The 23,190-nt window shown below is 36.3% G+C and overlaps 1 long non-coding RNA gene and 1 pseudogene across 2 annotated transcripts in view; both read right to left on the bottom strand.

Moving 5' to 3' along the window:
• The window catches only part of LOC123573024 (uncharacterized), a 244,931-nt gene that overhangs the window by 159,099 nt on the left and 62,642 nt on the right, over positions 1-23,190 (bottom strand). The window lies entirely within an intron of this gene.
• LOC102139870 (activating signal cointegrator 1 pseudogene) lies at positions 21,458-23,082 on the bottom strand (annotated as a pseudogene).

Genomic DNA, 23,190 nt, shown 5'->3' with positions numbered 1-23,190 from the left:
CTCCTGCTTCGGCCTCCCAAGTAGCTGGGATTACAGGTGCACACCACTACACCCAGCTAATTTTTTGTATTTTTAGTAGAGACGAGGTTTTACTGTGTTGACCAGACGGATTTGGAACTCTGACCTCATGCCCGCCTCAGCCTCCCAAAGTGCTGGGATTATAGGCATGAGCCACTGCACCTGGCCTATTTCTGATTTCTTTAAGATATTTTTCCCTTAATGAAATGATTAGACCGGGTACGGTGGCTCAGATCCCAGCACTTTGGGAGACTGAGGCAAGTGGATCACTTGAGGTCAGGAGTTCGAGACCAGTCTGGCCAACATAGTGAAACTCCATCTCTACTAAAAATACAAAAAATTAGCCAGGTGTGGTGGTGTGCATCTGTAATCCCAGCTACTTGGGAGGCTGAGGCAGGGGAATCGGGTGAACCTGAGAGGCAGAGGTTGCGGTAAGCTGAGATCGTGCCATTGCACTCCAGCCCTGGCAACAGTGCGAGACTCTGTCTCAAAAAAAGAGAAATGATTAACCAATTATCTTATACTCCTCTTTGCAAGTGGCACAGACACCAGCCGCCTTCATCCCATAACTTGATGACTATCAGATCCCCAAACCCTGGTGACACCATATATCAGGCCATCCAGAGAGTTCATGATAAAACTCGGAGGGAAAAAATATTTTCAAGCAAATGGTCTGCTGGCAATCACTGCAGTTAAAGAACCTTCTCTCATAAGTGTTCATGCGACAAGAGTAACAAGAAAAACAGGTGATATCTACAAAAAGAGAAATTGTTTTTCATGCTTCTTCTGAAGAATTTTTGAATTGTAAACATTTTTGTTAAAAACAAAGTTACCTCTGGAACTCCTTTCATGCGATGTAAACAGTGCCGTTAATATTACTGTTTTCAAAAGCAAAGAGTAGGTCTCATGGAGTTTTAAAAACTGGGAAAAAAAATAAGTTAGATGACAAAAATTCACAAGTCCTATTTTGTGCCACTCTTTTTCAAAATGTTTTCCAATATAATATTTTATTAGACAAGAAAATAAACAAATATTAATAATTTATGAAGATAAAAATAAGACCTGACCAGGTGCAGTGGCTCACGCCTGTAATCCCAGCACTTTGGGAGGCCAAGGCGGGGAGATCACAAGATCAGGAGATCGAGACCATCCTGACTAACATGGGGAAACCCTGTCTCTACCAAAAATACAAACACAAAATTAGCCAGGTGTGGTGGCGGGTGCTTGTAGTCCCAGCTACTCGGGAGGCTGAGGTAGGAAAATGGCTTGCGGTGATCTTGTCACTGCACTCCAGCCTGGGCAACAGAGCAAGCAACAGAGCGAGACTCCATCTCAAAAAAAAAAAAAAAAAAAAAAAGACCTGTTTATACTTTACCTTCTTGTAGTTTAGAATTTGATATTGGAATATTGTGTGTCCAAATATTTTAGAAAACTTGAAGATTATCGAGATTTAAAATTAAAAAATTTTGTTTGCTTCTGTTGATATTACTTCTATTATGGTACTTACATATAAATGAATCAAGTTTTCTTCTTTTTCTATGTAGAAAAGTAATTTTAAAATTTTATTTTGAGACCAACCTGGGCCACAGAGCAAGGCCCCGTAACTATGATTTTTTAAACTTCTGTTTACTTATTTCTTAAAAATGTATAAGATTAAAAAGTGTGATTTTAAACATTGAAAAATTTGAAATTCCAAATAAATTAAGTAAACATATCTTATTTCTTTATTCCAAGTAAATTAAGTAAATATATTTTATTTATAAATCTCCAAAATAATAATATTTTGCATATTTTAAAAACCTTTGTTTCAGTGGTTTCTTATAGCATGACATTATTTCACAGTACCAAAAAACCTGAATGGGCCAAATTTGTTGATCAAGCAGACTAGCTCATTTGAAATGAGTCCTAAAGGCTTCAATATTCTATCCTCTGTAGCAACATAGAGTCATTCCTATTTAATTAGGTAAGCCAATGTATTTGCCAAACAATTAAGAACACAATTTAATTTGGGGTTTGGTAAACATCTAGGGATTCATTCTTTATGACCTCCACACTGAGTTTACTTTGTAAAGCAGTATAAAACTAATCACTTAGAACTATAAAATGTAAGACCTTTTTTAAAAAAAGATGTGTCTGGTCTTATGCATTACATGTACCTTCCATGTTGATGATGACTCTGTTTTACTGTCTTTCAAAACTATGGTTTGAGTGAATTAGCTAAATTACAGCAGCAATGGCCGGGAGTAACCGACAAGCCCCGAGTGGCCGTGCGGAGGGAGGTGGAGGAGATGCTAGGCAACCCTTGCACACAGCTGTCAGCACGTCCCAGCCGTCACTAATCTGTAACCCACCTGCTGACCCAGTACTGGGATTTTCCTCAGGAGAAACAATCATCATGTGATTTGAATCAAACTATTTAAAATATGTGTTGTTTTAAACCAGGGAGAGAGCAGGAAACCAACCCACCACAAACAATCCACTGCACTAGACTCATTTTGAGACAAGATGTTTATGTAAACCCCCAGGTCAAGATGCTAACTCCTAGTGAATTAACCTGCGATGTCACCTAGCCCCTCATATTGATTAGTCATTATTTTTACCCAGCGAAATGAGAATATGGGTCCAGAGGCCATGCACTTTCATACCCTGAGAAAAAGTCAAGTGTCCTCTTATTCTCAAATGCTTCCCAGACTACTATTAGCATCAGAGCATTGTGAAAAAGAGATATTTTCAAATGACAACTGAAATGGACATTTCAAATTGGCTCATGTCTCTGAACCAGATGACAGAGTTAGAACAACAATCCGTGAAGGTGCATTTTGAATTTAAGTGCCAGATAGCTTGAAAATGCTATTAGATAGTTAAACACCACAAGTATAGATTCTGATATACCATCCTGAATGAATGGACATATTTTATTTCTTTGGTTTTTTCTACTGAGTTTAAGACTGATGGGGTAGGTGAAAACAAGCCTTTCAGAAATAAAGACTAATATGTTTAGAGAAGAAAGTCTTCCAGTACCTTATTAACACATTGCCATATACCCCTAGATGATCAGTTTGTATTTTGAAGTGCTTGGTGTCACTCTTAAAGTTTTGCAACTCAACTTTAGAAATGTCACCTATTTTGCGTACTGATCATATATATTAATCTAGTATACTTCCAAGGAAACTTAATGCTATCCAAAAAAGAGGGTTTAAATGTTTGGCTTTACTTTCAAACATGGTTTGGTTAGGCTATAGCAAACATAATCTAAGATACAGAATGTGTCCTATAGTACCATACCATTATACCTTCATGTAGCATCATTATCAGATCTATGAGCAATTCCTCATCGTCTACAGTCATACACATAGAGCTGGCACCTACAGGGCTATGGGCTTTATATTTCTACATACACACACTGGAATGTGAATATTACCTGTATTTGTGTGTACAGAAATTCCTCATTCACCCAAATTGTCTTTGTGAAACAGGCTTGTCTATTTAAAATAGAGTCAAGAGCCCAAACATATGCCACTAGACAGCAAGTTACATAAGTTTAGGGACTTTGCCTTACTGTCCATTGCTGTATTTTTTTAACCCAGAATAGTGTCTGGTATGTGATAGGAAATTGCCAAATATTTGTTTAATGAATGACTGTTATATTGCACATGCACAAAAGGTCATGCAATTTGCTCAGAGGAGAGTTCCCCAGGCCCAAATCTGGAGACTGCTTGTCTTATGCAAGATTCTAACAAGTTTAGTTATCTTGTTTCCTAGGCCACCAAAAATAAAAAGCAGCAAATTACAGGGACATGGGGGAGTACTGCTAGAATCAGGCATACTCAACATAATGAAAAATGCAAGCTAACATTCTATAAACTGGAAAAGAGAGAAAAACTATAAAATTTAGCTACAAGTCCTCAAAGAAAACACAAAAAAGTTTGTTTATATAACATTTGATTACCTCAGTATTCCAGTATACATATAATGTCTGTATATTTCCAAACAAAACTTCTGTTTACTTTTGACATGCTTCTCAATGTTCTATAAATGGAATCATATTGTACAAAGTCTTCTGAGACTGGTTTTTATTATTCAAAATTATCTTTGAGATCAGTCTGTTTTGATGTGTCTACTTTGTTCATTTTTCTACTTATAGACCATCATTTATCCATTCAAATACTGATACACATTTAGATTATTTCCAAATCCTTGCTATTTCAACCAATGTTTCAATGAACATTCCTAAATATACATGCTGCATGTATGTGGTACAAGCACTATATATGGATACACCTGTATATGAATGTACCTATATATGGTGCAACAGATTCTCTAAGGTTTCTACTCACAAGTGGAATGGCTGGATTATAGAAAGTGCACATCTTCAGCTTTACTAGGTATTACCAGGTTAATTCTCTAAATGGTTGTACAACTTTTTACACTCATACTAGTAGTAGAGTTTTAATTCCACATTCTTGTCAAATTTTTTTAAATATCCAATTTTTAATTTTATCCATTTTGTGGGTATGGCATAGCATCTCGTTGTGGTTTTTTTAATTTTCCAGGTTGTTAGTAAGATTGGACATCTCTTTGTATACATATTAGCCACTTTCTTTTCTCTTTGTGACAGGCCTCTTGATGTATGTTGAGTACTTTTATATTGAGTAGTTAAGCTCACTTTTATTGATATATAGGAGGTCTTTATTGCATATTAATCCTTGGTGATTAATATTGTTTTTCTAAACTGTGCCCTTTCTTTTCACATTTTATGATAACATTTCTAAACAGGAGGTTTTAGTTTTTCTAAAATACAATTTATCATATGCATACCTTCATGGTATACAACTTTTGTGTCCTGTTTAAGAAATCATTACTTACTTAAGGCTGGGCGCGATGGCTCATGCCTGTAATCCCATTACTTTGGGAGGCCGAGGCAGGCAGATCACGAGGTCAGGAGATCGAGACCATCCTGGCTAACACGGTGAAATCCCGTCTCCACTAAAAGTACAAAAAATTAGCCGGGAGTGGTGGCGGGCACCTGGTGTCCCAGCTACTTGGGAGGCTGAGGCAGGAGAATGGCGTGAACCCAGGAGGCAGAGGTTGCAGTGAGCCGAGATCACACCACTGCACTCCAGCCTGGGCGACAGAGCAAGATTGTCTCAAAAAAAAAAAAAAAAAAAAAAAAAGAAAGAAAGAAAAGAAAAAAAAAGAAAGAAAACATTGCTTAGTTAAGTCATTAGATAATTTTTTTCTTCTAAATATTTTAGAGTTTTGCCTTTTACATTTAAGACACTGGCCCATCTACAATTGATTTTTATATATTGTATTAAAGAGACTTCACAGGGTTTTTTAAAAATAAACTTTTATTTTAGAATAGTTTTAAATTTATAGGGAGGCAACAAAGATAGTACAGAGAGTTCTCATATATCCCGTACGTGGTTCCTCTATTTCTAAAATCTTCAATTAGTATGATACTCTTGCCACAATAAAAGAACCAATATTTGTATTTATTAACTAAAGTCAACATATGGTTCAGATTTATTTAGTTTTTATCTAGTATCCTTTTTCTGCTTCACAATTACATACAGGATGGCACATTACATTTAGCCTCATGTTTCCTTAGGCTTCTCTCGATTCTAACAGGTTTTCAGACTTTCCTTGCTATTGATTATCTTGACCGTTTTAGGGGTGATGGTAAGATGTTTTGTAGAATATCCCTTGATTTGAATTGGTATAATGTTTTAGTTCCGATTAGTCCAAAGTTGTGGGGTTTGGAAAAGGAAGCCACAGAGGTAAAGTGCCATTCTCATTACATCATACTATGAGTACATCCTATCAATATGACTTACCACTGTTGATAATTTTGATCACCTGGCTGAGGAAGTGCTTGTCAGTTTTCTCCACTATGAAGTTACTCTTTTTCTTCTTTCCATACTGTACTCATTGGAAGAAAGTCACTATATGCAGCCCACACTTAAATGGTAGAAATTATGCTCCATCTCCTTGATAGAGAAGTGGCTACATAAATTATTTAAAATTCTCCTGCATGGAAGAGGAAACTATTCTCTCCCATTGATGTATTTATTCAATATTTATTTATATCAGCACGGATTCATGGACATTTTTATTTTATATTTTGGGTCAACTGTTTCTTCATTTTGCTCAAATTATTGTATATTTGACCACTGGGAGTTCTTTCAGTGAGTTGCGGTTTGGTGTCTGTCATTAATTTCTGAAAGTTCTCTGCCATTTTTACTTCAGATATTTCTTCTGTTTCATTCTCACTTTGTTCTCTTTCATATATTACAATTGTACTTATGCTGCACCTTTTGATAGTGTCCCACAGTTCTTGAAGGTTCTATTTTTTCTGTTTTGTTTTGTTTTTCCCTTATTTCTTCTCCTTGCATTTCAGTCTGAGAAGTTTCTGTTAACCTATCTTCAAGCTTATTTATTTGCTCCTTGGTCATATGTTGCATTTCCCTTTGATTCTTTCTTATAATTTCCATCTGTCTGCTTATGTTATCTATCTGTTATTGCAGGGTGTGGGGGAAGAGGAAAGTTCTGTAAGTTTCTCATAAAGACTCAATCTTTTAGTGGGCTTGTGACCCAGTGCTGTGGCCTTCACAAGTATTTCTGTCCCTCCTCCAGTGCTATAGCTTCCCTCACATCAACCTCTTTCTTCTCTGGATGCAATGTTCCCAATCCATGTCCTTGAAGCAATGCCCCTTGTTGACCACATCATATTTTGTTGTTGTTGTTTTAAGATTTGTTTTTTATCTTAGATGAGGGGTGTCCAATATTTTGGCTTCCCTGGGCCACATTGGAAGAAGAATTGTTTTGAGCCCCACATAAAATATACTAACACTAACGATAACTGATGAGCTGAAAAAGATCACAAAAATATCTCATAATGTTTAAAGAAAGTTTGTAAATTGGTGTTGGGCTGCATTCAAAGCCGTCCTGTGCTGCATGTGGCCCACAGGTCACAAGTTGGACAAGCAGGGATAGGTGTGAGGAAAACTTCCTTATTTGGGATAAGATTTCAAAATTGTGCTCTAGAAAATTCCTCTCACCTGGAGAGCAAGCCTTTGGTATGAAGAATGCTCTGGGTATGTTTTAGAATAGACACTCTTTCCCTCTTTCTGCTAGTGCCATAAAGGGATCTTTCTTGGATCATCACTGTGAGAACTGTATGTACATTGTCATACAACAGATCTCTAGAACTTTTTTATCTTGCAAAAGTAAAATTCTTTATCAGTTAAACAGTTTCCCCTTTCTCCCTACCAACAGCCCCTGGCAACTACCATTTTACTTTCTGCTTCTAACAATTTGAATATTTTAGATACCTCATTTAAGTGGAATTATGCACTATTTATCTTTTTATGACTGGTGTATATCACTTATAATGTTCTAAAGGTTCATTCATGTTATAGCATATGACAGAACTTTTTAAAAGCTGAATAATATCCCATTGCATGTATATAATACATTCACTTTATCCATTCATCTGTCATTGATGTCATTAGTTTGCTTTCGCCTCTTGGATATTGAGAATAAAGGTGCAATGTACACGGTGTGCAAATATCACTTCCAGATCCTGTTTTCAATTCTTTTGGCTATAGATTTAGAAGTGGGATTGTTTGATCATATGATACGATGATTTTTAATTTTTCGAGAAACCTCCATGTTGTTTCCCATTGCAGCTCTACTATTTTACATTTTCACTAACAATGCACAAGGATTCCAATCTCTTCATATCCTCTGTAACACTTGTCATTAACCATTTGTTTGATAGTAACCTTGTAACAGGTGTGAAGTGATATCTCACTGTGGTTTTGAGTTGCATTTCTCTGGTGATTAATAATGTTAAGCATTTTTTCATCTTCTTGTTGGACATCTTTTTCAAAATTTTAAATTATTGTTTTTAAGTGTTTATGGGTGCATAGTAGATGTATATATCTATGGGATACATGAGAGGTTTTGATACAGGCATGCAATGTGAAATAAGTACATCATGGAGAATGGGGTATCCATTCCTTTAGGCATTTATCTTTTGAGTTACAAACAATCCAATTACATTCTTTATTTTTAAGTATACAATTGAGTTATTATTGACTAGAGTCACCCTATTGTGCTATTAAATAGTAGGTCTTACTCATTCTTTCTATATTTTTTGTGCCCATTAACTATCTTCACCTCTCCCCAGATCTCCACTGTCCTTCCCAACCTCTGGTAACTATCCTTCTACGCTTTATGTCCATGAGTCCACTTGATTTTATTTTTAGACCCACAAATAAGTAGGAACATGTGATGTTTGTCTTTCTGTTGCCTAGCTTATTTCACTTAACATGATGGTCTCCAGTTCAAACCATGTTGCTGCAAATGACTGGATCTCATTCTTTTTTATGGCTGATTACTACTCCATTGTGCTTATGTACCACATTTTCTTTATCCATTCATCTGTCGATGGACACTTAGGTTGCTTCCAAACCTTAGTTATTGTAAACATTGTTGCAACAAACATAGTAATACAGATATCTGTTCCATATACTGATTTCCTTCCTTTGGGTATTTACCCAGCAGTGGGATTGCTGGATCATACAGTAACTCAATTTTGAGTTTTTTGAGAAACCTCCAAACTGTTCTCCATAGTGATTATGCTAATTTAAATTCCCACCAACAAGTGTACAAGTGTTCCCTTTCTTTCTTTTCTTTTCTTTTTTTTTTTTTTGAAATGTTCCCTTTTTCTCTATGTCCTCTGCAGCATTTGTCATTGCCTGGTTTTTGAATATAAGTCATTTTAACTGGAGTGAGATGATATCTCATTGTAGTTTTGTTTTGCATTTCTCTGATGATCAGTGTTGTTGAGCATCATTTCATGTGCCTGTTTGCCATTTGTATGTGTTCTTTTGACCAATGTCTATACAGATCTTTTGCCCTTTTTTTTTTTTTTTGAGACGGAGTCTGGCTCTGTCACCCAGGCTGGAGTGCAGTGGCGCGATCTCGGCTCACTGCAAGCTCCGCCTCCCAGGTTCACGCCATTCTCCTGCCTCAGCCTCCTGAGTAGCTGGGACTACAGGCGCCCGCCACCTCACCCGGCTAGTTTTTTGTATTTTTTAGTAGAGACGGGGTTTCACCGTGTTAGCCAGGATGGTCTCGATCTCCTGACCTCGTGATCCGCCCGTCTCGGCCTCCCAAAGTGCTGGGATTACAGGCTTGAGCCACCGCGCCCGGCCCTTTTGCCCATTTTTAATTGGAATAATTAGATTTGTTTTCCTGTAGAGTTGTTTGAGCTCCTTATATATTCTGGTTATTAATCCCTTGTGGGTAGGGTAGTTTGCAAATATCTTCTCCCATTCTGTGGGTTCCCTCTTCACTTTGTTGACTCTATACTTTGCTGTACAGAAACTTTTTAACGTGATGTGATCCCATTTGTTCATTTTTGCTTCAGTTGCCTGTGCTTATGGGGTATTGCTCAAGAAGTCTTTGCCCAGACCAGTATCCAGGAGATTTTCTCCAATGTTTTCTTGTAGTAGTTTCACAGTTTTAGGTCTTAGATTTAAGTCTTTAATCCATTTTGATTTGATTTTTTATACATAGCAAAAGATAGGGGTCTAGTTTCATTCTTTTGCATCTAGACATCTAGTTTTCCCAAAACTATTTATTGAAGAGACTTTCTTTTCCGCAGTGTATGTTCTTCATACCTTGGCAAAAATGAGTTCACTGTAGTTATGTGGATTTGTTTCTGGGTTCCCTATTCTGTTCTATTTGTCTATATGTCTGTTTTTATGCCAGTATCATGCCGTTTTGGTTATTATAGCCCTATAGTATAATTTGAAGTCAGGTAATGTGATGCCTCCAGTTTTGTTCTTTTTTGCTTTGGCTATTCTGGGTCTTTTGTGGTTCCATATATATTTTAGGATTTTTTTCTATTTCTGTGAAGAATGTCATTTGTATTTTGGTAGAGATTGCATTAAATACGTAGATTATTAATACTTTGGGCATTTTAACAATGTTGACTTTTCCAATCCATGAACATGGAATATTTTTCCATTCTGTGGTGTCCTCTTCAATTTCCTTCATCAGTGTTTTGTAGTTTACAATACAGAGATCTTTCACTTCTTTGGTTAAGTTAATTTCTAGGTAGTGCCTTTTTGATTTATTTTTCACATTGTTCACTTTTGGCATATGAAAATGCTACTGATTTTTGTATGTTAATTGTGTATCCTTTAACTTTACTGAATTTGTTTATCAGTTCTGATAGTTTTTTTGTGGAGTCTTTAGTCTTTTCCAAGTGGAAGTTCATATCATCAACAAGCAAGGATGGTTTGACTTATTTCTTTTCAATTTGGATGCCCTTTGTCTTTCTCTTGTCTGATTGCTCTAGCTAGGACTTCAAGTACTATGATGAATAACAGAGGTGACAGTGGGCATCCTTGTCATGTTGTAGATCTTACAGGAAAGGCTTCCAGCTTTTCCCCATTCGGTATGATACTATCTATGGGTCTATCATACATGGCTTTTATTATGCTGAGGTACGTTCCCTCTATAACCAGTTTTGTTTGTTTGTTTTTGTTTGTTTGTTTGTTTGTTTGTTTTTGACAGAGTCTCACTCTGTTGCCCAGGCTGGAGTGTAGTGGCGTGATCTCGGCTCACTGCAAGCTCCGCCCCCCAGGTTCACACCATTCTCCTGCCTCAGCCTCCCAAGTACCTGGGACTACAGGCGCCCACCACCACGCCTGGCTAATTTTTTGTATTTTTAGTAGAGACGGGGTTTCACTGTGTTAGCCAGAATGGTCTCAACGTCCTGACCTTGTGGTCCACCTGCCTCGGCCTCCCGAAGTGCTGGGATTACAGGCATGAACCACTGCGCCCAACCTGTTGTGGGTTTTTTTTTTTTTTATCATGAAGGATGTTGAATTTTATCAAATGCTTCATCATTATCAATTGAAATGATCATATAGTTTTTATCCTTCATTCTGTTGATATAATCTATCATTTGATCGATTTGCATGTGTTGAACCATGCTTGCATCCCAGGGATAAATCCCACTTTTTCATAATGAATGATCTTTCTAATGTATTGTTAAATCTGGTTTGCTAGTATTTTGTTGAGAATTTTTGCATCAGTATTCATCAGAGATACTGACCTATAGTTTTCTTTTTTTGATGCGTCTTTGTCTGATTTTGGTATCAGGGTAATATTGGTCTTATAGAATGAGTTTAGAAGTTTTCTTTTCTGCTCTACTTTTTGGCATACTTAGAGTACTATTAATTCTTTTTAAAATGTTTGCTAGAATTTAGTAGTGAAGTCATAAGGTTCTGGACTTTTCTTTACTAGAAGACTTTTTATTATGGCATCAGTCTCCTTACTTGTTATTGGTCTATTCAGGTTTTGAATTTCTTCCTGGTTCAATCTTAGAAGGTTGTATGTGTCTAGGCATTTGTCCATTTCTTCTAGATTTTTCAGTTTATTGATGTATAGTTTCTCATAATAGCCACTAATGATCCTTCAAATTTCTGCATTATCAGTTATAATGCCTCCTTTTACACCTCTGATTTTAGTTATTTGGGTCTTCTCTCTCTCTCTTTTTTTTTTTTTTTTTTTTTCATAAGCTAAAGGCTTGTCAATTTTGTTTAACTTTCCAAAAAACCAACTTTTTGTTTCATTGATCTTTTGTATATTTTTTTTTCAATTTCATTTATTTTTGCTTGCTCTTTCCTATTTTTTTTTTTTTACTACTAATTTTGGGTTTTGTTTGCTTTTGCTTTTCTAGTTAAGATACATTATAAGATTGTTTATTTGAAGTTTTTCCTCTTTTTTGATGTATGTATTTATAGCTATAAACTTCCCTTTTAGTGCTGCTTTTGTTGTATCCCATAAGTTTTGGTATATTTTATTTCCATTATCATTTGTTTCAGGAAATTTTTCAATTTTATTCTTAAATCCTTCATTGATCTACTGGTCATCTAGGAGCGTATTGTTTAATTTCCATGCATTCGTATAGTTTCTAAAATTTCTCTTGTTACTAATTTCTAGTTTTATTCCATTGTGGTCAGAGAAGATGCTTGACATTATTTCAATTTTTGAATGTTTTAAGACTTGTTTTGTGACCTAACATATGGTCTATCTTTGAGTATAATCCGTGTGCTGAGGAAAAGAATGTGTATTCTGCAGCTCTTGGATGAAATGTTCTATAAATATCTATTAGGTCCATTTGGTCCATAGTGCAGATTAAGTCCAATTTTTCTTTGTTGATTTTCTGTCTGGAAGATCTGTTTTTGGACATCTTATAAAGATCAGCTATAAGCTGATTTGGAGAAATCTTTATTCAAGTCGTTTGCCTATTTTAAAATTGTATTGCTTCATTTTTGTTGTTGAGTTGTAGGAGTTCTTTATATTTTCTGAATATTAACTCCTTATCAGATATACGGTTTGCAAATATTTTTCCCATTCCATATGTTGTCTTTTCACTCTCTTGGTTTCTTCCTTTCTTGTGCAGACTTTTTCAGTTTGATATAGTCTTATTTATCTATTCTTGCTTACACTGTCTGTGGATCTTATATGCAACAAATCAATGAAAATCCAAAGTCATGAAGTTTTCGCCTATGTTTTCTTCTAGGAGTTTTATAGCTTTATGTCTTACATGTAGGTCACGTATCTATTTTGAGTTAATTTTTGTATGTTGTAAGGAGAACAGCCAACTTTATGCTTTGCATGTGGATTTTTCAGTTTTCCTAACAGCATTTGTAGAAGAGACTTTTTCCCACTGTGTAACCTTGATCCCCCTGTTGAAGATTATTTGATCATATATCCAAGGGCTTATTTATGAACTCTCTATTCTGTTCCATTGGTCTGTATATCTGTCTTTATGCCAATACCATACTTTTTATTACTGTAGCTTTGTAATATATTTTGAAATCAGGAAGTATGAGACCTGTAGCTTTGTTTTTCTTTGTAAACTTGTTTTGGCTACTTAAAGTTCTTTAAAATTCCATGTAAATTTTAGGATTTTTTTCTACTTCTGTAAAAAAAAAAAAAAAAACTTCACTGGCATTTCGATAGGAATTACACAGAATCTGTAAATTACTTTTGGTAGTATAAACATTTTAACAATATTAATTATTTCAATTAATGAACACAAAATATATTTTTCATTTACTTATGTTTTTTCAAATTTCTTTCAGCAATGTTTTGTAGTTTTCCATGTATACATCTTTCACTTCTTTGGTTAAGTGCAATTATAAGTATTTTATTATTTTTGATGCTGTTATAAATGAAATTTCCATGTATACATCTTTCACTTCTTTGGTTAAGTTCAGTTATAAGTATTTTATTATTTTTGATGCTGTGGTAAATAGGATTGTTTTCCTAAACTCCTTTACTGGTTATTCATTGTTAGTGTACAAAAACACACCTGATATCTGCATGCTGATTTCATATGCTGCTACTTTGCTGATTTTTTTTTTTTTTTTTTTTTTTTTTAGATGAAGTCTTGCTCTGTCACCCAAGCTGGAATGCAGTGGCCTGATCTGGGCTCACTGCAAGCTCTGCCTCCTGGGTTGATGCCATTCTCCTGCCTCAGCCTCCTGAGTAGCTGGGACTACAGGCACCCACCACCAAGTCCAGCTAATTTTTTTTGCATTTTTAGTAGAGACGGAGTTTCACCATGTTAGCCAGAATGGTCTCGATCTCCTGACCTCATGATCCGCCCACCTTGGCCTCTCAAAGTGCTGGAATTACAGGCGTGAGCCACCATGCCCGACCTCGTTTATTACTTTTAACAGTTATTTTATAGAATCTTTAGGGTTTCTATTTATAAGATCATGTTATCTGTGAACAGCGATAGTTTTACTTTTTCCTTTACAATTTGTATGCCTTTATTATTTTTTCTTAATCAACTGATCTGGCTAAGACTTCCAGTAATATGTTGAATAAAAGTGGTGAGAGTGGACACTTTTGACTTGTTTCTGAGCTTAGAAGGAAAGGTTTCAATTATTCACCATTAAGTATGAAGTTAGCTGTAGGCTTTTCATATATGGCCTTTATTACACTTAGGTAATTGCATTCTGTGCTCATTTTGTTAAGTGTTTTTATCATGAAAGCATGTTGAATTTTGTCAAATGATTTTTCTGCATCAACTGAGATAATCATATGGTCTTTGTCTGTTATTCTGTTAATGTGGTATATCATATTGATTCATTTTCATATGTTGAACTATCCTTGCATTAATTCAAGATAAATCCCCCTTAATCATGATGTATAATCCTTTTCATGTGTTGTTACATTTGGTTTGCTAAGATTTTGTTGAGGTTTTTGCATCTATATCCATCAAAGATATTGGTCTACAGTTTCCTTATCTGGAAGTATTTCTGTCTGTTTTTGGTATCAGGGTAACGCTGGGCTCATTGAATAAGTTTGGAAGTGTTTACTCCCACTCTTTCATTTTTTGGAGGTTTGAGGAGTGGTGTTAATTATCCTTTAATTGTTTGGTAAACTTTTCCAGTGAAGCTATCTGGTCCTGGGTTTTTGTTTACTGGAAGGTTTTCATTACTAATTTAATGATCTTGTTGGTTATAGTTCTATTCAGATTTTTTATCTCTTCATGATTCAGTCTTGACAGGTTGCATTTTTCTAGAAATGTGTTTATTAATTTTAGTTTATCCAATGTGTTGGCATACCTAAATAGGCTTTTAAAACCAAAATTCCTGCTACTGGCAATATTTGAGACTATTTGTACCATGACATCATCAACATTTTATATTTTTTATATTTTACATATTTATTTTTACTTTTATATTTTTTAATTTTTACAGTTTTAACTGATGAAAAAAGTAGTAATTTTGTGACACTACTTTGAGCAAATGTGAACTGTTTTTTTGGTTTTTTTTGAGACCAAGTCTCACTCTATCGCCCAGGCTGACTTGCAGTGGTGTGATCTTGCCTCACTGCAAACTCCGCCTCCCAGGTTCACGCCATTCTCCAGCCTCAGCCTCCTGAGTAACTGGGACTACAAGTGACCACCACTATGCCTGGCTAATATTTTGTATTTTTAGTAGAGACGGGGTTTCACCATGTTAGCCAGGATGGTCTCGATCTCCTGACCTTGTGATCCGACCACCTCGGCCTCCCAAAGGTTTTTTCTTAATATTTGCTCCAAATGTCCTACATGAAAATCATCACTTTATATAGAAATGAGAGAAGGTGATAATGGTGCTGTACACATACCAGGAAATGGCTTTTGAACAGTGCTTAAAAACGTATTTTTTGGGTATCTAATTTTCCTAAGTTACCCTTATCGAGTGCACTTTCCCAAGAACGCTTTTCCAAGTAGAAGTGAAGCAGAAAAAGTAGCTTTCTGGCAATTAAAAGGTGAATTATGACATAACAGATAACACAAATCAAATAAATTTCACTTGCTCTTAAATTATAGACACACATAAATTTATACATAGTAAACTCCTTGTCTTTAACTGCGATGCACTTTTGTTAGAATTCTTTTGTCTGAGTCAAGAGACCTAACTAGGCAATATCAGGAATGGAGTCACTGTGGATCATGCACAGAGTAGATAATCCATAGATGATCTTTTAAAAACTATGTTTATACACTTAAATAAATATTCATATGCAGAAAGAGAAGAAGGAAAGTGGAAGGCACATCTTTAAAAGTACATATTTATAAATTGAAAATATATCTTCAGGTCTAGGGGAAACTACCAACTATGGTAGCATGAGGTCAGAGAAATCTTCTCTTCATAAAGCAAGTATAAAACAGGACAAAATTCTTTGTCTCTACTAAAAATATAAAAATTAGCTGGGTGTGGTGGTGCACACCTGTAGAGCCAGTTACTCGGGAAGCTGAAGCAGGAGAATTGCTTGAACCAGGGAGGTGGAGGTTGCAGTGAGCTGAGATCATGCCACTGTACTCCAGCCTGGTGACAGAGTGAGACTTTGTCTCAAAAAAAAAAAAAAAAAAAAAAAAAAAACAGACAAACAAACAAAACAACAGGACTAAATAACCATATCTAGGATCTGTGAAGTGACCGAAAAGCAGACTACAAATTGAGAAACATTTATTCTAGAAAATTTCTAGAGCTCTTGGTTAAAACAATTGGTGCTTGTGAAGTTCTTGCCTGAGGATATTTCCATCCATGTTCTTCTCCCTGACTCATTTGATGATCAAAGCAGGTTGAGCAGAAAATCAGCAGCTTTAGCAAATATTATAAAGAAAAACAAGGAAAGCCCACAACTTTACTAGTTTGAGATAATGGTCTTATTTGGGGTAAGAAGTGCACAGACAGATAGTTATATGTGGAGATCCTGGAAAAGAGAGCACCATTTACAGGCTATGGAAATGTTCTGACTCCTCATGTTTGGCTGGGAAACTACAGGTATGCACAGGGGAAACCTGAGAGAGCCTAGTTAGAAGTTAAAACAAAAAATGACTTGAAAAAGAGCTGATTTCGAATATGATCCCCAAACCACGTGCATATTGATTTTCAGAAGGTAAAACTCTCATGGACTGGGGGTATTTGAGTACAACCTTTACCCAAATCATTGGCTGACCACAGACACAGAGATGACCCCTAGTCTAGTAATTTAGGATTAAAAAAAGTATATTTTTAAAAAGCAAAAATAAGAATAAAAAGCTAACTAGAGATATCAGCAGCTCCCCATTTGGGGAGACATTTTGTATTTTAAGTCCAGACAAGGTACAAAAAAAAAAAAAAATGGAAAAATCAGAACTCAGAGTTGGTATATTATCTATTACAGTCTATAAAATGTCCAATTTTCAACCAAAAATTACTAGACAATCCAAAAAACATGTGACCCACACACATGGGAAAAAAGTGGTCAACAGAGGCTGACTCTAAGGGGTACAACATTATCACAACAATGACTCAGTGAATAGGGACTCTCAGTAGAAAAATGCATACTATTTTATAAAGACGAATTTTAGAAATCTGGAATTGATAAAGAAATAACCAAAATGAAAAATGCCTAAGATAGGCTCAACAGCAGATTGAAGATGACAGAACAAGAATCAATAAGCTTGATGATCAATTAATAGATATTTATTCTAAAGAATAGAGAGAAAAGTGAATACAGCCTCAGAGACTGGTTGGTAATGTTGAGCATAACAGCATTCATTTAATGAAATTATTAAAAGCATAGGAGAAAAAGAAAAAGGCTGAGAGCCCTGCCAGTTTATTGAAGAAATTGACAAGTTGATCCTAAGAATTATATGGAGATCCAAAGGACCTAGATTAACAAATCAATTTTTAAAAATAACAAAGTTGGAAGACTTACACTAACTGATTTTAAAACTTTCCATAAAGCTACAATAATCAAGATAGTGTTGTATTGGTCTATGAAGAGATATAACAATCAATGAAACTAAACAGACAATCAAAAATAAACTCTTACTTCTATGACTAATTGACTTTCAACAAAGATACCAAGACAATTCAATGAATAAAGTGTAGCCTTTCCAACAAATGGTGTTGAAACAGTTGGATGTTTATGTTTTAAAAAATGTAAATGTAAACCTTAGATAAAAGTTAACTGAAAATGTAAGAGCTAACACTATAATCTTTATGATCTTTTGTTAGGCAAAGACTTCTTAGACATGACACCAAAAGCAAGATCCATAAAAGAAAAACATAATAAACTATGATATCAACAACTAAAACTTATTTTTCAAAAGACACCATTAAGAAAATAAAAAGACAAGTCACAGACAAGCTACAGATATATGATTTGATTATGTGCAAATTATATATCTTATAAAAGAGTTTTATATATACAGAAAACATAAAGAACTCTTGCAACTCAATAATACAAAGAGAAAAAATAGTTTAAGATTTAAGTAGATATTTTAACAAAGAAGACATTCAAGTGACTAATTAGCTCGTGAAAAAATGCTCAACATCATTAGTCATTAGAGAAATGCAAATTAAAACCACAATGAAATGCACTGCACATCTACTGGAATGGCTATAATCCAACAGACTGATAATACCAAGCATTGATGAGGATGTGGAAAAACAGAAACCCTCATCGATTGCTGATGGGAAACTAAATGGCATAGATGCTTCAGAAAATAGTTTGATACTTTCTTAAATAGTTAATCACATTTACCATATGCTATGATTTAAGTGTGTTGTCCAGAATTCATGTGTTGGAAATTTGGTCCCCAGTGTGGTAGAGCTGGGAGGTGGGGTCTTTAAGAGGTGATTAGGTCATTAAGAAGGATTAATATGGCTGGGCACGGTGGCTTAGGCCTGTAATCCCAGCACTTCGGGAGGCTGAGGCGATCGGATCACGATGTCAGGAGATTGAGACCGTCCTGGTCAATATGGTGAAACCCCATCTCTACTAAAAATACAAAAATTATCTGGGCGTGCTGGTGCATGCCTGTAATCACAGCTACTCGGGAGGCTGAGGCAGGAGAATCGCTTGAACCAGGAAGTCAGAGGTTGCAGTTAGCTAAGATCGTGCCACTGCACTCCAGCCTGGCAACAGAATGAGGCTCCGTCTCGAAAAAAAAAAAAAAGGACTAATACAACTCTTACAAGACTAGATTAATTCTCAAGGGACTGAGTGAATTTGACGGACAGGATTAGTAACCACAAGAACAGGTTATTCTAAAGTGAATCTGCCCCTACTGCTTTTTCCCATTTACATGTGCCCACTTATCCTTCCTCTTCTCCATCATGTTCAATGCAGAACACGGCCCTCATCTAAACCTGACCAAATGTGGTCACCCAATTTTGGATTTCCCAGCTTCATAAACATTAGCCAAAATAAATCTCTTGTTGTTTTGAGAAATTGCCCAGTCTCAGATATTCTGTTATAGCAACCGAAAATAAACTGACACCATATAATCTAGCAAATTTCACTCCTAGATACTTATCCAAGAGAATAGAAGGCATATGTCCACACAAATACTTATATGTGAACATTCATAGTGGCACTATTAATAATAGACAAAAATTGGAAATAACATAAATGTTCATCATTTGGTGAACAGATAAAATATGGTATATCTATACAATGAAATACTATACAGCAATAAAAATGAATAAACTTTTGATATATCTACAATATGAATAAACTTAAAAAAATTACACCAAGTGAAAGAAGCCATGTACAAAAAATATATAGTGTAACACTTATCTTATATAAAATTTTTGAAAAAGACAAAACTATAGAGACAGAAAGCAGATATTGGTGGCCTGAAGCTTAATTTTGGAGTGGTGATTGACTACAAAAGGGACTAAGATATTAACAATTTTTTGATGATAGAAGTACTTTAAAACCGAATCGTTGGCTGGATGTGGTAGCTCACACATATAATCCCAGTACTCTGGGAGACCAAGGCCAGTGGATCACTTGAGGTCAGGAGTTGGAGACCAGCTTGGCCAACGTGGTGAAATCCCACCTCAACTGAAAATACAACAATTAGCCAGGCGTGGTGACACACACCTGTAATCCCAGTTGCTTGGGAGCCTGAGGCAGGAGAATCACTTGAACCTGCCTGGGAGGCAGAGGTTACACGCCACTGCACTCCAGCCTGGACAACAGAGTGAGACACTGTCTCAAAAAAAAAAAAAAAAAAAAAACTGAATTTTTGTTATGGTTGTACAGTTTATAAAATTCCTAGAAATCACTAAGCCATACTTGCAGTGAGTAAACCTATACAGTGAGTAAATGCTGTATTAAATTGTGTATTTCTATAAAGTTATGTATATACAGTCAGCTTTTGAGTAACATGGATTTGAACTGCACTGATGCACTTGCACAAAAGTTTCCTATAAAAGTTACACTGAGTGTGACTGCTCCTCCTGCCTCCCTTCCCACCTCCTCCAGCTCTTCTGCCTCTGCCATCCCTGAGACAGCAAGACCAACCCCTCCTCTTCCTCCTCTTCCTCAGCCCATTCAATATGAAGACAATGAGAATAAAGACCTTTATGATAATCCAGTTCTACTTAATGAATAGCAAATACATTTTCTTTTTCTCTTCCTCATGATTTTCTTAATAACATTTTCTTTTCTGTAGCTTACTTGATTGTAAGAATGCAATATATAATACATACAACATACAAATATTTGTTAATGGACTGTTTATGTTATCAGTAAGGCTCCCAATCAATGGTAAGCTATTAGTAGCTAAGTTCTGGGGAAATCAAAAGTTATACCCATATTTCTGACTGCACAGGAGCTTGGTGTCCCTAACCTCTACATTGTTCAAGGGTCATGTGTGTGTGTGTGTGTTCATTGTTTGTTAATGATCTTTTTGTTTTCACATTATCTCAAGGTAAATTTTAGAAATTCTACACTCTGCACTTCTAATTCTGTGTCTTAACCCCTTTCAAAGATTCATGACAATAGTCATCACTATAATCTTCCATTTCTCTACTGTTTGATCCACTTCTTGCACTTTAAAGTTGAGGCATCTCCCTTGCATAAGAAAAAGGGGATTCACCTACTACCTGAAAGACAATTTGAGTATTAATATTTTTTCATGTATTTCTGATATTTGTAGGATGGTATCATCTTAGCACAGATTTGAAAAGGTCTTAAAGAAGTATTACCTAATTTAATCAATAAACAACAATGAGTTTAGTGAGTAACCGAGGTTATATTAAAATTTGGGTCTATCTGACTATATACCTCTTGCTCTCAACCAGTGTCTTATACAGCACACTCCTCTTCCTCTTTTCATGTTTTGCCATGATCTTACTTGTATTTTCCCACGTCAAAAGAAAGATGAGAGAGAAAATTTTTCATCTAGAAACCCACAAGATTGTAGCCTCACTAACCTGCAAATAATAGGAAATATCCTGAACTTTTTTTCAAATAGTTTTTTTATAAATAATGTATTAAGGCTGGGCCCAGTGGCTCACATCTATAATCCCAGCACTTTGAGAGGCTGAGGCAGGCAGATCATGAGGTAAGGAGATCGAGACCATTCTGGCTAACACGGTGAAACCCTGTCTCTACTAAAAACACAAAAGATTAGCCTGGCGTGGTGGCAGGCATCTGTAGTCCCAGATACTCAGGAGGCTGAGGCAGGAGAATGGTGTGAACCCAGCAGCTGGAGGTTGCAGTGAGCAGAGATTGCGCCACCGCACTCCAGCCTGAGCAACAAACAGTGCGAGACTCCGTCTCAAAAAATAAAAATAAAAACATAAAAAATAAATAAATAAGTAAATAATGTATTCAAAGATTTTGAGCCACTACATAAATAAGAAAAATATACAGATTTTCTTATACTCCTTATACTCCTTAAGAAAAATATACAGATTTTGATAAGAGTTTAAATTCTGAGAGATTCAAGCCTAATGCCAAGCCTTTAGATTTCTACTGCTTCAATTCCAAAAAACTAGTGGATGGCAATTTTAGTGTACCAAACTCCACTGTGCTGTATGGTTTCTTTTCTCCTGAGTCAGAAATCTTTATTCTGCTTCATTTACCCTTTCTTTGCTCCTTAATGGATCTTGCAATCCAGTTTCCAGATTTTTTTGTTTCCTTTAATAGGAAGCTTCACAACCATTTCCTGAGGACTTTTGCAGATGAAAACAAGTGGAGAACATGATTCTTCACTGATGTCTGGAAACTGCTCCTTAAATTGCCTCTGAAACAAGCAATTAGGTCCAGACAGCCCAAAAGACAACCTGATGGATAGTCACTGGGGAATTCCACATCTTTCCCATGAAGAAGATGATACGTAACCTGGAGTTCTGAGACTTCTTGAAGGCAGAGGGAGGTTTTGGCTACGACTGCTATCCAAAGTTGTCCTCTGTGGGAGATATACCAGGATCTGCACTCCATCATTTTCTAATCCCTCTAACAAGCTGAGAAACCCAGGCCTGATGTATAGAGAGACATGAGCCACTGTCAAACCTCCCTGAAAGTCTTGATCCTGGATTCACAAGAAGTACTGAAATGAGTTGAATTCCAGTCCCAATCCTGCTGAATGGAAAGCCTTATTCTGTGAGGCTGCACCTGCATGGTCAACCCACTGGGGAGGGGACTGGTATGTGCTGAGATTTACCAGAACTCCCAAAGGCTCTTCAGGAGATATATAAAATGGGGTCAGTGTCTCGTTCAAGGTTTCCTTAGCAATGGCCTGTATTGTCTCGTCTAGTCTGCTGTGATATTCTGCTAATGGATTTTCTTCTTCCAGGATCTTCCTGCTGTAAACTCAGTGGTGACCTTCTTAGAGAGTCAAGAGGCATGTCGAAGTTCTCTCAGCTCCTCTTCTTGCTTCTCATTTGGTTTCCCACTCAAGTTTGGACAACCACTGGTTAGAGTCACTGGCAAAAAAATCTGATCAGCATCAATGACTTGGGTCCTTTGAAAACTAGCTCTGTGCAACTCTAACAGCCTGTCTTTGTGCTTGATATCCTTCTCCAGACCAGACATAATTTGAAATTCTCGATGACATAGAAAGTCCTTGGCAGAGTTGTCCACCTTTCCAGAATTCTCCATCAATGGCATAAGCTTCTTTAGCAGTTTCTGGCTCTCATCTGACTCATGCTGCAAAATATCCTGTTCTTCATGAGTACATACTGTTGTGACACAGAATAAGCAAGGGCTGGCACCCTCTTTTTCACAAACAACAGGCCCACAGATCAGACAGCTACTGATGAGCTTGTACTTCTGGCCCAGGCAATCACAAGGATGGCAACCCGGGAGCAGACTGCAAGCCTGTGGGTCCCTCTCTTGTGTGTAAATTGACAAACTTTGTCTTACTCTTAAAGGAGTTGCTGTTCTCTCATGCCTTGGGCAAATTAAAAGGTGTTTTACCTCTGCAGTTGTGTCAGGTTCAGCAAATACAGGAACTTCCTGTCTGTCTCTCCCTTTCCTCCTACCCAGCTTTAGCTGGTCCCTTGATTTCTGCCCATCTAAAGTTTCATCTTTTTGGAAGCACTGTGCATGATCTCCTTGCTGACATCCAGGCTGAAAGTTTTCCCCAACTGCTGGGTGCACCGTTGCACCAGTGGCTCCTTGGATGCTGCCCCAGCCACTGCCATCTTTCCCAGACAGAACCAGCTGGGCTTAAAGCTTGTTTTTTGATATAATTGAGTGCAAATATACAGTTTTTTTGCTCCGGAGGCCAAATTTTAACCTGAGTGAGTTAATATTCAAGTTAATTTCCAAACACCACAAACTAAG

This window comes from Macaca fascicularis, chromosome 4 (genome assembly GCF_037993035.2).
Source record: "Macaca fascicularis isolate 582-1 chromosome 4, T2T-MFA8v1.1".
Lineage (NCBI taxonomy): Eukaryota > Metazoa > Chordata > Mammalia > Primates > Cercopithecidae > Macaca > Macaca fascicularis.
Note: the sequence above shows the minus strand (reverse complement) of the source record. Positions and strands in the feature narration are given on the sequence as shown.